Consider the following 12865-nt stretch of genomic DNA (forward strand, 5'->3'; position numbering starts at 1 on the left):
GTTAGGCTGTTTTAATTTCTGCTGCAGAAGTGCAGTTAGGCTGTTGTAATTTCTGAAATAAAGTGCCCACTACGTTAGTGTTAAAATGATTGGCTGTGGCAATTTGCTTTAAAATATCTAACTCCCTCTGGGCATCAATGGGCACTTCCAAAGCCCTGTTAATGATAGATTGGAAAAATGCCTTTTTTATACTTACGTGGGCGACACGAAAACGCATTTATGATCACATCAGATGCAGAAAGCTTTCTGTAAATTTTGAAACAATGCTGACCAGTGCATTTGAGATTGTGAGCCGGCCGGTGTGGCCGTGCGGTTCTAGGCGCTTCAGTCTGGAACCGCGTGACCGCTCCGGTCACAGGTTCGAATCCTGCCTCGGGCATGGATGTGTGTGATGTCCTTAGGTTAGTTAGGTTTAAGTAGTTCTAAGTTCTAGGGGACTGACGACCACAGATGTTAAGTCCCATAGTGCTCAGAGCCATCTGAACCATTTTTTTGAGATTGTGAAATCGAGAAAATTTATGCATCCATTCGAAATCAGCCTTACACAATCACAATTTGTTGATTTTTGTATTTACCCAGACTTGTTTCGACACCTGTGTGTCATCTTCTGTGTGTAAATTTTTTTTTATTTCTGTAAAGTACAATATGAAATTTATAATAATTTAACTGCAGTAGGTCTAAGAATTACAATATTTGCAATTTGCTTTGTTTGGTTAGACGCTCACCTAAAAATTACATCGCTAAATCATTTGCATTATTGTACACCGGTTTCTTCGTGCTCTTTTTCGTTCAAATGGTTCAAATGGCTCTGAGCACTATGGGACTTAACTTCTGAAGTCATCAGTCCCCTAGAACTTAGAACTACTTAAACCTAACTAACCTAAGGACATCACACACATCCATGCCCGATGCAGGATTCGAACCTGCGACCGTAGCAGTCGCGCGGTTCCAGACTGTAGCGCCTAGAACCGCTCGGCCCCGTGGCCGGCTCTTTTTAGTCTTTTTTTTTTTTTTTTGACAGCATGTCATCTGCAAACTAGCTATGAAGAAAATTTATGCGTATTTATCAAGAACTGTTTCGTGGGTAGAGATTGTGTGCGTTTCTGTCCTATTGCGTGTGTGGCTGGTGTCTCTATCAGTGGTTATTCAGTGTACTGTTTCCACACAGTTTTAGATACAACTTGTGCTCATTAGTTCACTTCACATGCACTTACACAAAATGTGGCGAAAGGTGATCTGAGCAGACACTTCTTACTCCATACTCAGTGAGAGGTGTTGTGTCATTGCCGCTGCTCACTTGTTCATCGTTTGTCTTGTGTTTGTCGTTGGGCTAATTTGGAATGTTTCTTCAGAACTAGTGTGGTATAGCTGCTGGAAGAGAGCTGTGTGTGTGTGTGTGTGTGTGTGTGTGTGGCATAAGAGAGAGAGAGAGAGAGAGAGAGAGAGAGGGAAGGAGAGAGGGAAGGAGAGAGCGAGCTGGGAAAAGGTGTGGGGAGGGAACCGAGAAAACAGAAGCATTTTTTTTTATTTTCTTTGAGGCTGTTTTAAAGTAATGTTTCATGTGGGGAGGTGCATTTGTATAGTTCATTGAGTGTTTCAAACAATATTTTATTGTGTATCTTGAAGTTTTCCCGGCGTATTGATTGGTCCATCATATTTCGGGCTTGCAGCCGGATCACGCTGACATCTTGGCACGATATTTCGGCTAACAAACATGCAGCCATCTTCAGGTGAGTACGAGACTGCTCAGTCTCATACTCACCTGAAGATGGCTGCATGTTTGTTAGCCGAAATATCGTGCCAAGCTGTCAGCGTGATCCCGCTGCAAGCCCGAAATGTGATGGACCAATATTTTGTTGCACAGTGTTGTATTTTCATTCGGGACACTTTTTCCTTGTATTATTTCTTTTTGTACGTGTTAGTTCTCCTCTCCTCATGTTCAATTGCAGAAAATAATTTGGAATGAATTCTTCTAAAAATGTTAGTGACAGCAACTGACTATTCTTTCGGATCATTATACAAAATCACAGGATTCATTGCACGTGAGTTTTGCGGTCTGACCCGCGAACGTAGCGATGTGTAAATATCGCACAACATCCGACTAGCACTGAGTATTTTGGTGGGCGACTGCCACATGAGAGACTCAAAACAGTACCAGAGGATATTCTGCTCCCTTCAATGCGCTGCAGTCGGGTCCGTTGTTCTCTTCAACGTACGTAAGGGGCGACCAGGAAGTTTCCGTTCGAGGCCGTTGATGCAGCGTATATGCAACGTAGCGCGAATCTGATGCGGGTACATAAGTACCGACATTTAGACAATGGATTAGTGTGGCAATGATGTCTTTCGGAAGTGCGTGCAGGAAATGTAGGAAAGTGAACTATGGTTACGTTGTTATCAAATGCGTCCAACAGGACGAATTTACTGTTATTCTATTCTGGGCTGCCGAAGGATTAACATTTAGACATCAATCCGAGAATGAAGGAAGTGTATTGGGCAGCACGTATGTGCTGATGCTTCATGATGGCGCACTTCACCATACAGCAAACGTCAAAACGCAGTGGGAGACACATGAGCACCCGCCCTATAGTTCTGGTCTCTCCCCATGCGATTATCAAGCCTTTGGTCCGTTAGAAAGGGTATCAAAGGGTCGACGATTCTCATCGTACGAGGGTGTGGAGCAGGCAATCAAGGACTTCCTCCCTCTGCAGGACATGGTGTTTTATCAGACGGATATCTTCAGCTCATTGCTTCAGTGGAATGATTGCCTCAATGCTCATGGCTATCTTGCCTCATTGGCATATCTCTTATGGTCTGTATGCTGCGTGGAAACTTCTTCATCGCTCCTTATACAATAAACATGGAATGGAGACCTTATCAAATGCAAATGAAGATATACTGATCAGCCAGAACACTACAGCCACCGACCTGCCATCGATATAAACCTGTCCAGGCAATAACAGCATCATCTGGAGAGGGATGACTGCTAGTCAGACACATGCACGGTAGTAGTAGGACAACCTATGTACGGCCCCACTCTGCACTGTTGCCAAATATATTTAAGATGGGCAGGGTGGCCGAGCGGTTCTAGGCGCTACAGTGTGCAACCACGTGACCGCTACGGTCGCAGGTTCGAATCCTGCCTCGGGCATGGATGTGTGTGATGTCCTTAGGTTAGTTAGGTTTAAGTAGTTCTAAGTTCTAGGCGAATGATGACCACAGCAGTTGAGTCCCATAGTGCTCAGAGCTATTTGAACCATTTTGGATCCGCCATCTTAAATAAATTTGGCAACAATGCAGAGTGGGACTGTACATAGGTTGTCCTACTACTCTCAGTGTGTTCAGTATCAGTGAGCATGCTGTCCGTGTGTAGCACGGTGAAGCCGTGTAATCTATCTCAGTTTGACCGAGGGTAGACTGTGATGGGTGGAGGTTCGGCACGAGCATTTCAGTAACTGCAAGTCTGGTCTTCTAGAGCTGCTGTGGCGAGTATCTTGAACATGTAGCGTCCACAAGTCATAAAGTGTTTTTTTTTTGTTTTTTTTTTTGGTCATCAGTCTACTGACTGGTTTGATGCGGCCCACCACGAATTCCTTTCCTGTGCTAACCTCTTCATCTCAGAGGTAGCACTTGCAACCTACGTCCTCAATTATTTGCTTGACGTATTCCAATCTCTGTCTTCCTCTACAGTTTTTGCCCGCTACAGCTCCCTCTAGTACCATGGGAGTCATTCCCTCATGTCTTAGCAGATGTCCTATCATCCTGTCCCTTCTCCTTATCAGTATTTTCCACATATTCCTTTCCTCTCAGATTCTGCGTAGAACCTCCTCATTCCTTACCTTATCAGTCCACCTAATTTTCAACATTCGTCTATAGCACCACATCTCAAATGCTTCAACTCTCTTCTGTTCCGGTTTTCCCACAGTCCATGTTTCACTACCATACAATGCTGTACTGCAGACGTACATCCTCAGACATTTCTTCCTCAAATTAAGGCCGGTATTTGATATTAGTAGACTTCCCTTGGCCAGAAATGCCTTTTTTGCCATAGCGAGTCTGCTTTTGATGTCCTCCTTGCTCCGCCCGTCATTGGTTATTTTACTGCCTAGGTAGCAGAATTCCTTAAACTTCATTGACTTCGTGACCATCAATCCTGATGTTAAGTTTCTCGCTGTTCTCATTTCTACTGCTTCTCATTACCTTCGTCTTTCTCCGATTTACTCTCAAACCATACTGTGTACTCATTAGACTGTTCATTCCGTTCAGCAGATCATTTAATTCTTCTTCACTTTCATTCAGGATAGCAATGTCATCAGCGAATCGTATCATTGATATCCTTTCACCTTGTATTTTAATTCCACTCCTGAACCTTTCTTTTATTTCCATCATTGCTTCCTCGATGTACAGATTAAAGAGTAGGGGCGAAAGGCTACAGCCTTGTCTTACACCCTTCTTAATACGAGCACTTCGTTCTTGATCGTCCACTCTTATTATTCCCTCTTGGTTGTTGTACATATTGTATATGACCCGTCTCTCCCTATAGCTTACCCCTACTTTTTTCAGAATCTCGAACAGTTTGCACCATTTTATATTGTCGACCGCTTTTTCCAGGTCGACAAATCCTATGAAAGTGTCTTGATTTTTCTTTAGCCTTGCTTCCATTATTAGCTGTAACGTCAGAATTGACAATCATTTCTCTTTCGATGTCTTCACATTTTTCCTGCAGCCATTTCGTCTTAGCTTCCCTGCAGTTCCTATTTATTTCATTCCTCACCGACTTGTATTTCTGTATTCCTGATTTTCCCGGAACATGTTGCGTGGCCACCCCTTACTACAGATGTCGGACATCGTTGGCTGGGTAAACTGGTAAAACAGGACATGCACCAAACTGTGGTGGAATCAACATCAGGCTTTAATGCTGGGTAGAGTGCAACTGTGTCTGAAAACACAGTGCACTGAATGCTCCTAACGATGGTACTCCACAGCCGACGACCCCCCAACCTGCCGATCGAAAACATGGTTGAATGTTCCTTGAGAGCTCCCCGCGATTTATCGGTTCAAAAATGGTTCAAATGGCTCTAAGCACTGTGGGACTTAACATCTGAGGTCATCAGTCCCCTAGAGTTAGAACTACTTAGACCTAACTAACCTAAGGACAACACACACATCCATCCCCGAGACAGGATTCGAACCTACAACCGCAGCAGCAGCGCTGTTCCACACTGAAGCGCCTAGAACCGCTCGGCCACAGAGGCAGGCAGTTTATCGGAATTAGCTGACTTCTGTCTGCAGATGTGGTGTCAAAACCCTCTAGTGTCCTACCAAGATCTCACTGCTTCCGTGCCATTTTGCGTTGCCAGAGGTGGACACACCGGCTATTACGTATGTGGTCATGATGTTATGATAGATCAGTGTATGTACCACACGACTTCGACATATGAGTAGTCTTTTGTTGGCAGAGCCTTATGCTTCGTCAGTTAAAAAGTTAATGCCAACAAGAAAGTTCTGGCTGATCAGTGTTTTTGCTATGCAGTGAGATTCACATTTGAAATCGTCATTTACTGAAGTTGGCTTACCTGGATTTTATAAACATTTGCCTGCCAGGTTTTAAAATAATCGGGAATTTGCATATGGAACTATTTTCACGTTTGGAAGTGGTATTCGATATGGCAGTTATTGTCAAATGTGAAAGGAAATAAACCTCGTGTTGGATCCGAGTATTCAGACGTTAACCTTGGATCGGTTTTGAAAGTAATTATTGCGAATAAGTTTTCTCCACACGTGGGTACGATAGTAGCAGAAGAGAGACGTCAAGTCTCAGGAAAAAAAAAAAAAACATTTATATTATCGAAACTGTATGTCGGGCCCAGACTCGAACTCAGCACCTTTGCCTTTCGCTCGCAAATGCTCTACCAACAGAGCTATACGAGCACGACAGGTGGACCGTCCTCGCAGTTTCACAGGAGATGAGGTGCTGCCGGAAGTGAAGCTTTGAAGGACGGATAGGGAGTCCTGCTTGTAGTATCGTTGTTGGCTGGTTTCTTGGTTTGCAGATTAAAGGGACTAAACTGTATCCTTATCAGTCCCTTTTTCCTTAATCCAACAGGTCTCGGATTGGTTCAAATGGTTCAAATGGCTCTGAGCACTATGGAACTTAACATCTGAGGTCATCAGTCCCCTAGAACTTTGAACTACTTAAACCTAACTAACCTAAGGACATCACACACATCCATGCCCGAGGGAGGATTCGAACCTGCGACCGTATCGGTTGCGCGGTTCCAGACTGAAGCGCCTAGAACCGCTCGGCCACACCGATCGGCGTCTCGGATTGAAACAATAACCCAAAAGAGTCCCATCCCCTGAAATCCGGGGAAGGAACAAAATGTGTAAAGCTATGGCTGTAACCACACTGAAGAAGAAAACAAAAATAGCAAGCCAAAATTGAAAACATTAACTAAATGAAAAAAGCGGTAGAAGGTGTTAAAACAATTTAGCAAATGGCCTTGGCTGGGTGATAGCAAGAATAAAAGTGATGACCCAGCCCCTCTGAAATATACTAAAATGTCCAACCTAGAAACACAACGCAAGAGAAACACAAACAGTGAGAAGACGAACATCAAGTCGAATAAACAGCAACAGAAAGAGCGAGGAAGAGTAAAAAATGGAGGTAGGGCGAGGGCTTGGTAGATAAGGTCAGGCGCCTAAACTTGGACTGAGAGATACACTACTGGCCATTGAAATTGCTACACCAAGAAGAAATGCAGATGATAAACGGATATTCATGGACAAATATATTATACTAGAACTGACATGTGATTACATTTTCACGCAATTTGGATGCATAGAGCCTGAGAAATCATTACCCAGAACAACCACCTGTGGCCGTAATAACGGCCTTGATACGCCCGGGCATTGAGTCAAACAGAGCTTGGATGGCGTGTACAGGTACAGCTGCCCATGCAGCTTCAACACGATACCGCTGTTCATCAAGAGTGGTGGCTGGCGTATTGTGACGAGCCAGTTGCTCGGCCACCATTGACCAGACGTTTTCAACTGGTGAGAGATCTGGAGAATGTGCTGGCCAGGGCAGCAGTCGAACATTTCCTGTATCCAGAAAGGCCCGTACAGGACCTGCAACATGCGGTCGTGCGTTATCCTGCTGAAATGTAGGGTTTCGCAGAGATGGAATGAAGGGTAGTGCCACGGGTCGTAAGACATTTGAAATGTAACGTCCACTGTTCAAAGTGCCGTCAATGCGAACAATAGGTGACCGAAACGTGTAACCAATGGCACCCTATACCATCACGCCAGGTGATACGCCAGTATGGCGATGACGAATACACGGTTCCAGTGTGCGTTCACAGCAGTGTCGTCAAACACGGATGCGACCGTCATGATGCTGTAAACAGAAGCTGGATTCATCCGAAAAAATGACATTTTGCCATTCGTGCTCCCAGGTTCGTCGTCGAGTACACCATCGCAGGCGCTCCTGTCTGTGACGCAACGTCAAGGGTAACCACAGCCACGGTCTCCGAGCTGATAGTCCATGCTGCTGCACACGTCGTCGAACTGTTCGTGCAGATGGTTGTTGTCTTGCAACCGTCCCCAACTGTTGACTCAGGTATCGATACGTGGCTGCACGATCCGTTACAGCCAAGCGGATAAGATGCCTGTCATTTCGACTGCTGGTGATACGAGGCCGTTGGGATCCAGCACGGCGTTCCGCATTACCCTCCTGAAGCCACCGATTCCATATTCTGCTAACAATCATTGGATCTCGACCAACGCGAGCAGCAATATCGCGATCCGATAAACCGCAATCGCGATAGGCTACAATCAGACATTTATCAAAGTCGGAAACGTGATGGTACGCATTTCTCCTCCTCACACGAGGCATCACAACAACGTTTCACCAGGCAACGCCGGTCAACTGTTGTTTGTGTATGAGAAATCGGTTGGAAACTTTCCCCATGTTAGCACGTTGTAGGTGTCGGCAGCGGCGCCAACCTTGTGTGAATGCCCTGAAAAGCTAATCATTTGCATATCACATCATCTTCTTCCTGTCGGTTAAATTTCGCGTGTGTAGCACGTGATCTTCGTGGTGTAGCAATTTTAATGACCAGTAGTGTAAAAAACCCCTCTAGAATAAAGCTTAAAAGTAGAGTTGCCGTTGAGGCAGTGTCGCCTAATAGCATGGGTAGAGTGTCAGTCCCCTAGAACTTAGAATTACTTAAAGCTAACTGAGCTAAGGACATCACACACATCAACGCCCGAGGCAGGATTCGAACCTGCGATCGTAGCAGCCACGTGTTTCCAGACTGAAGCGCCTAGAACCGGTCGGCCACCCCGGCCAGCGATTGTAAAACAGCACAGGAATTTCAGTAGGACTCCCCCTCAGGGCAGCTAGAGTGGGAAAGTCCAACAAGACGTGCGCTACGGTCTATCGAAAACCGTCGTTCTTGTGCTTTTTCTGAGTAGATTTACGTTTCTATGAAAACTGGATCGGAAATGCTCCTCTGTTTTCGCAACACGCCTAGACTTGAACCTATTTTGCTTGTCCCATGTCAGCTTTCGAGTTTGACACCAACGATGTGGAGGGGTAGAGAAATAAACAAAATTCCTTAAAAAAGTCCTGCTCCTTTTTGAACAAACGTCGTGTGTATACGTATAGTTGCAGCGTTGACAACAGTAACACTGTGGTGTGCGGTAGTGTGGCGTGTCGCGTGTGGCTACTCACGTCTCCTCGTCCAGACCCAGCGCCGAGTCTGCGCAGCTGAGGCAACGTGCGGCGCGCTCGGGCACCGAACCGGGGACCGGCGCCGGCTGCGCCTGCGGCCACGACCATCCGCCCCCGGGGGCGGACTGGGCGGGGGGCGGCTCTTCGGCGTCTGCGGCCCCCGGCGTCGCGACGCGCGGCGACAGCGAGCAACACCTGTCCGGCAGAGACACAGCACGCCGTCAGCGCGGACTGCCTCCAGTTACGGCAGGTAAACAAACGCACCCACCACACCGAACAAACACAATCGTGAAGATGAAACTCACGTACTTAATATGAAAGTTTTTCGGTACGACTAAAAAGTATAAAATAATTTCTCGTAGTCCGGTACAGATTCCTAACCGCATACATACACTCCTGGAAATTGAAATAAGAACACCGTGAATTCATTGTCCCAGGAAGGGGAAACTTTATTGGCACATTCCTGGGGTCAGATACATCACATGATCACACTGACAGAACCACAGGCACATAGACACAGGCAACAGAGCATACACAATGTCGGCACTAGTACAGTGTATATCCACCTTTCGCAGCAATGCAGGCTGCTATTCTCCCATGGAGACGATCGTAGAGATGCTGGATGTAGTCCTGTGGAACGGCTTGCCATGCCATTTCCACCTGGCGCCTCAGTTGGACCAGCGTTCGTGCTGGACGTGCAGACCGCGTGAGACGACGCTTCATCCAGTCCCAAACATGCTCAATGGGGGACAGATCCGGAGATCTTGCTGGCCAGGGTAGTTGACTTACACCTTCTAGAGCACGTTGGGTGGCACGGGATACATGCGGACGTGCATTGTCCTGTTGGAACAGCAAGTTCCCTTGCCGGTCTAGGAATGGTAGGACGATGGGTTCGATGACGGTTTGGATGTACCGTGCACTATTCAGTGTCCCCTCGACGATCACCAGCGGCGTACGGCCAGTGTAGGAGATCGCTCCCCACACCATGATGCCGAGTGTTGGCCCTGTGTGCCTCGGTCGTATGCAGTCCTGATTGTGGCGCTCACCTGCACGGCGCCAAACACGCATACGACCATCATTGGCACCAAGGCAGAAGCGACTCTCATCGCTGAAGACGACACGTCTCCATTCGTCCCTCCATTCACGCCTGTCGCGACACCACTGGAGGCGGGCTGCACGATGTTGGGGCGTGAGCGGAAGACGGCCTAACGGTGTGCGGGACCGTAGCCCAGCTTCATGGAGACGGTTGCGAATGGTCCTCGCCGATACCCCAGGAGCAACAGTGTCCCTAATTTGCTGGGAAGTGGCGGTGCGGTCCCCTACGGCACTGCGTAGGATCCTACGGTCTTGGCGTGCATCCGTGCGTCGCTGCGGTCCGGTCCCAGGTCGACGGGCACGTGCACCTTCCGCCGACCACTGGCGACAACATCGATGTACTGTGGAGACCTCACGCCCCACGTGTTGAGCAATTCGGCGGTACGTCCACCCGGCCTCCCGCATGCCCACTATACGCCCTCGCTCAAAGTCCGTCAACTGCACATACGGTTCACGTCCACGCTGTCGCGGCATGCTACCAGTGTTAAAGACTGCGATGGAGCTCCGTATGCCACGGCAAACTGGCTGACACTGACGGCGGCGGTGCACAAATGCTGCGCAGCTAGCGCCATTCGACGGCCAACACCGCGGTTCCTGGTGTGTCCGCTGTGCCGTGCGTGTGATCATTGCTTGTACAGCCCTCTCGCAGTGTCCGGAACAAGTATGGTGGGTCTGACACACCGGTGTCAATGTGTTCTTTTTTCCATTTCCAGGAGTGTATATTCCAGAAAATGACACTATTTCCGTTTTCCATCGTCCCGTAGTTGAAAATTCATGAAGATATGTTCCGTCTTTGCAACTAAATGAAAAGCAGTTTGTTTATTGCAATAAGCGTTTCGCTTCTTTTTTTGATGAAGCATGGTCAGTGGCCTGTAATACATGTTCGTTTTTATATGTATAGTAGTTATAAATATGTATATTCAACTGGCTCTGAGCACTGTGGGACTTAACATCTGAGGTCATCAGTCCCCTAAAACTTAGAACTACTTGTGGTGTCACCGCCAGACACCACACTTGCTAGGTGGTAGCTTTTAAATCGGCCGCGGTCCGGTAGTATACGACGGACCCGCATGTCGCCACTGTCAGTAATTGCAGACCGAGCGCCGCCACACGGCAGTTCTAGAGAGACGTACTAGCACTCGCCCCAGTTGTACGGACGACTTAGCTAGCGATGCAACACTAACGAAGCCTCGTTTATATGCAGAGGAGATAGTTAGAATAGCCTTCAGCTAAGTCAATGGCTACGACCTAGCAAGGCGCCATAGCAATTGATAGTTACCGTATGAAGCATGTCTCATCAAGAACGATGTGTACAAATGATGGATTAAAGTTAAGTATTCCAGCAGCTACGTATTTTTCTTTATAGCATTCATTACGTATCCTGTTTCAGACCTCACGCCAGCCTGCGTGAGTTTAAGCGCGTGCCTTTCGGTTACCCGTCACTGTGGACTGGCTGGCTTGTCAGTCCACAACACTACTTAAACTTAACTAACTTACGGACATCACACACATCCATGCCCGAGGCAGGATTCGAACCTGCGACCGTAGCGGTCGCGCGGTTCCGGACTGAGCGCCTAGAACCGCTCGGCCACTCAGGCCGGCAGAAATATGTACGTTAAATGTAAACTTTGTAAGTGGGCTGCTTCTGTATTGGTAGCGCTGTGCAGCGCTTTGCATTGGATCTCTGACTGCGCTTTCTTTGGAAGAGACTCTGTGGCTGGTCGGACTCGTCGTTGGAAGTTAATCGCCAGTAGTCTTGGGCAGCTGGAAGTTAGTCACCAGCATCGATGGAAGTACTGTTGGGCAGTTGGAGGTGAAGAGCCAGCAGTGATGGATGTTAGATGTGAGAAGTTAGCATTGATGGAGGGTAGAGGTCTGAAGTGTTAGCAAAAATGTTCAAATGTGTGTGAAATCTTGTGGGGCTTAACTGCTAAGGTCATTAGTCCCCAAGCTTACACACTACTTAACCTAAATTAGCCTAAGGACAAACACACACACCCATGCTCGAGGCAGGACTCGAACCTCCGCCGCGACCAGCCGCACACTCCATGACTGCAGTGCCTCAGACCGCTCGGTTAGCGTAGCCTAACGATCTGGAAGTATCCGACTTGGAGATTGAAAATTATTCATGATTATGTATCTTTGTACTGGATGTCAATGGCGATTTATTTGGAACTGGATGTCACATTATTAAGGTAAAAATACATTATTTGGTTTGTAACAAAATCTTTCCTTTGCTAACCACATGTCTATTAGTAGTTATTGGCTTTAGCAGTTAGAATCTTTTATTTAGCTGGTAGTATTGACGCTCGCTGTGTTGCAGTAGTTCGCGTAATGAAGATATTTTGTGAGGTAAGTGCTTAATGACATGTATAGGTTATTGTTGAGATTTCTTTTTAGTCAGGTTCCACTCTTTTGAATTAATTGTTTGAAGTCAGGTTGTAATTTTTTTGAGCAGTCATATTGCTTTGCGCTGGAATATTTTGGGTCAGTGTTGACATGATAAGAAAAAGTAAAGAGAAAGTAGGATCAGTACGTTCAGTTTTATTCAGCTGTTTCAGAATGGAATAACGTAGAAGTTTCATCTTATCAGTCATTGTGCAATTTAAGTACAAACACACACATTTAAAATAAAGAAGTTTCAAATTCCACGGCCGGAAATGTCACAATTAATAAAACGTTCCGGGCTGTTATGCCGTGGTTGAATGGATGTCACATGTATACCCAACGCTTTGTCCCCATCTACAAAGTACATTTTCAAGGGAGATCGTAGTTTGTTCGAACGTGCGATTCACACCCTGGATCGCTACTGAATGCAGCAGAATTCCGCTTCCGCGTGCTGCCGGGCAATGGCTTGACGTCACATGTCTTGGATACGCGAGCGAAATTCGCCATTGTCGACTGCCGTCGTCCGCGGTTGCTATCATCCCATGGTGGAAGACTGGTACACATCTTTTTCAGCACCGGAATCCAGATGTCATTCAGTTTAATGCCCACCTCCTTCCTACTGAAATTCCTGTGCTGTTTTACAATCGC

General features: G+C 46.9%; 1 non-coding gene across 1 annotated transcript; it reads right to left on the reverse strand.

The window, feature by feature from the left end:
- Positions 1 to 11344: 11344 nt before the first annotated feature.
- On the reverse strand, positions 11345 to 11427 carry Trnap-cgg. Its single transcript has one exon. It is a non-coding gene; the product is annotated as a tRNA-Pro (tRNA).
- Between the last annotated feature and the right edge of the window lie 1438 nt (positions 11428 to 12865).

This window comes from Schistocerca piceifrons, chromosome 9 (genome assembly GCF_021461385.2).
Source record: "Schistocerca piceifrons isolate TAMUIC-IGC-003096 chromosome 9, iqSchPice1.1, whole genome shotgun sequence".
Taxonomy (NCBI): Eukaryota; Metazoa; Arthropoda; class Insecta; order Orthoptera; family Acrididae; genus Schistocerca; species Schistocerca piceifrons.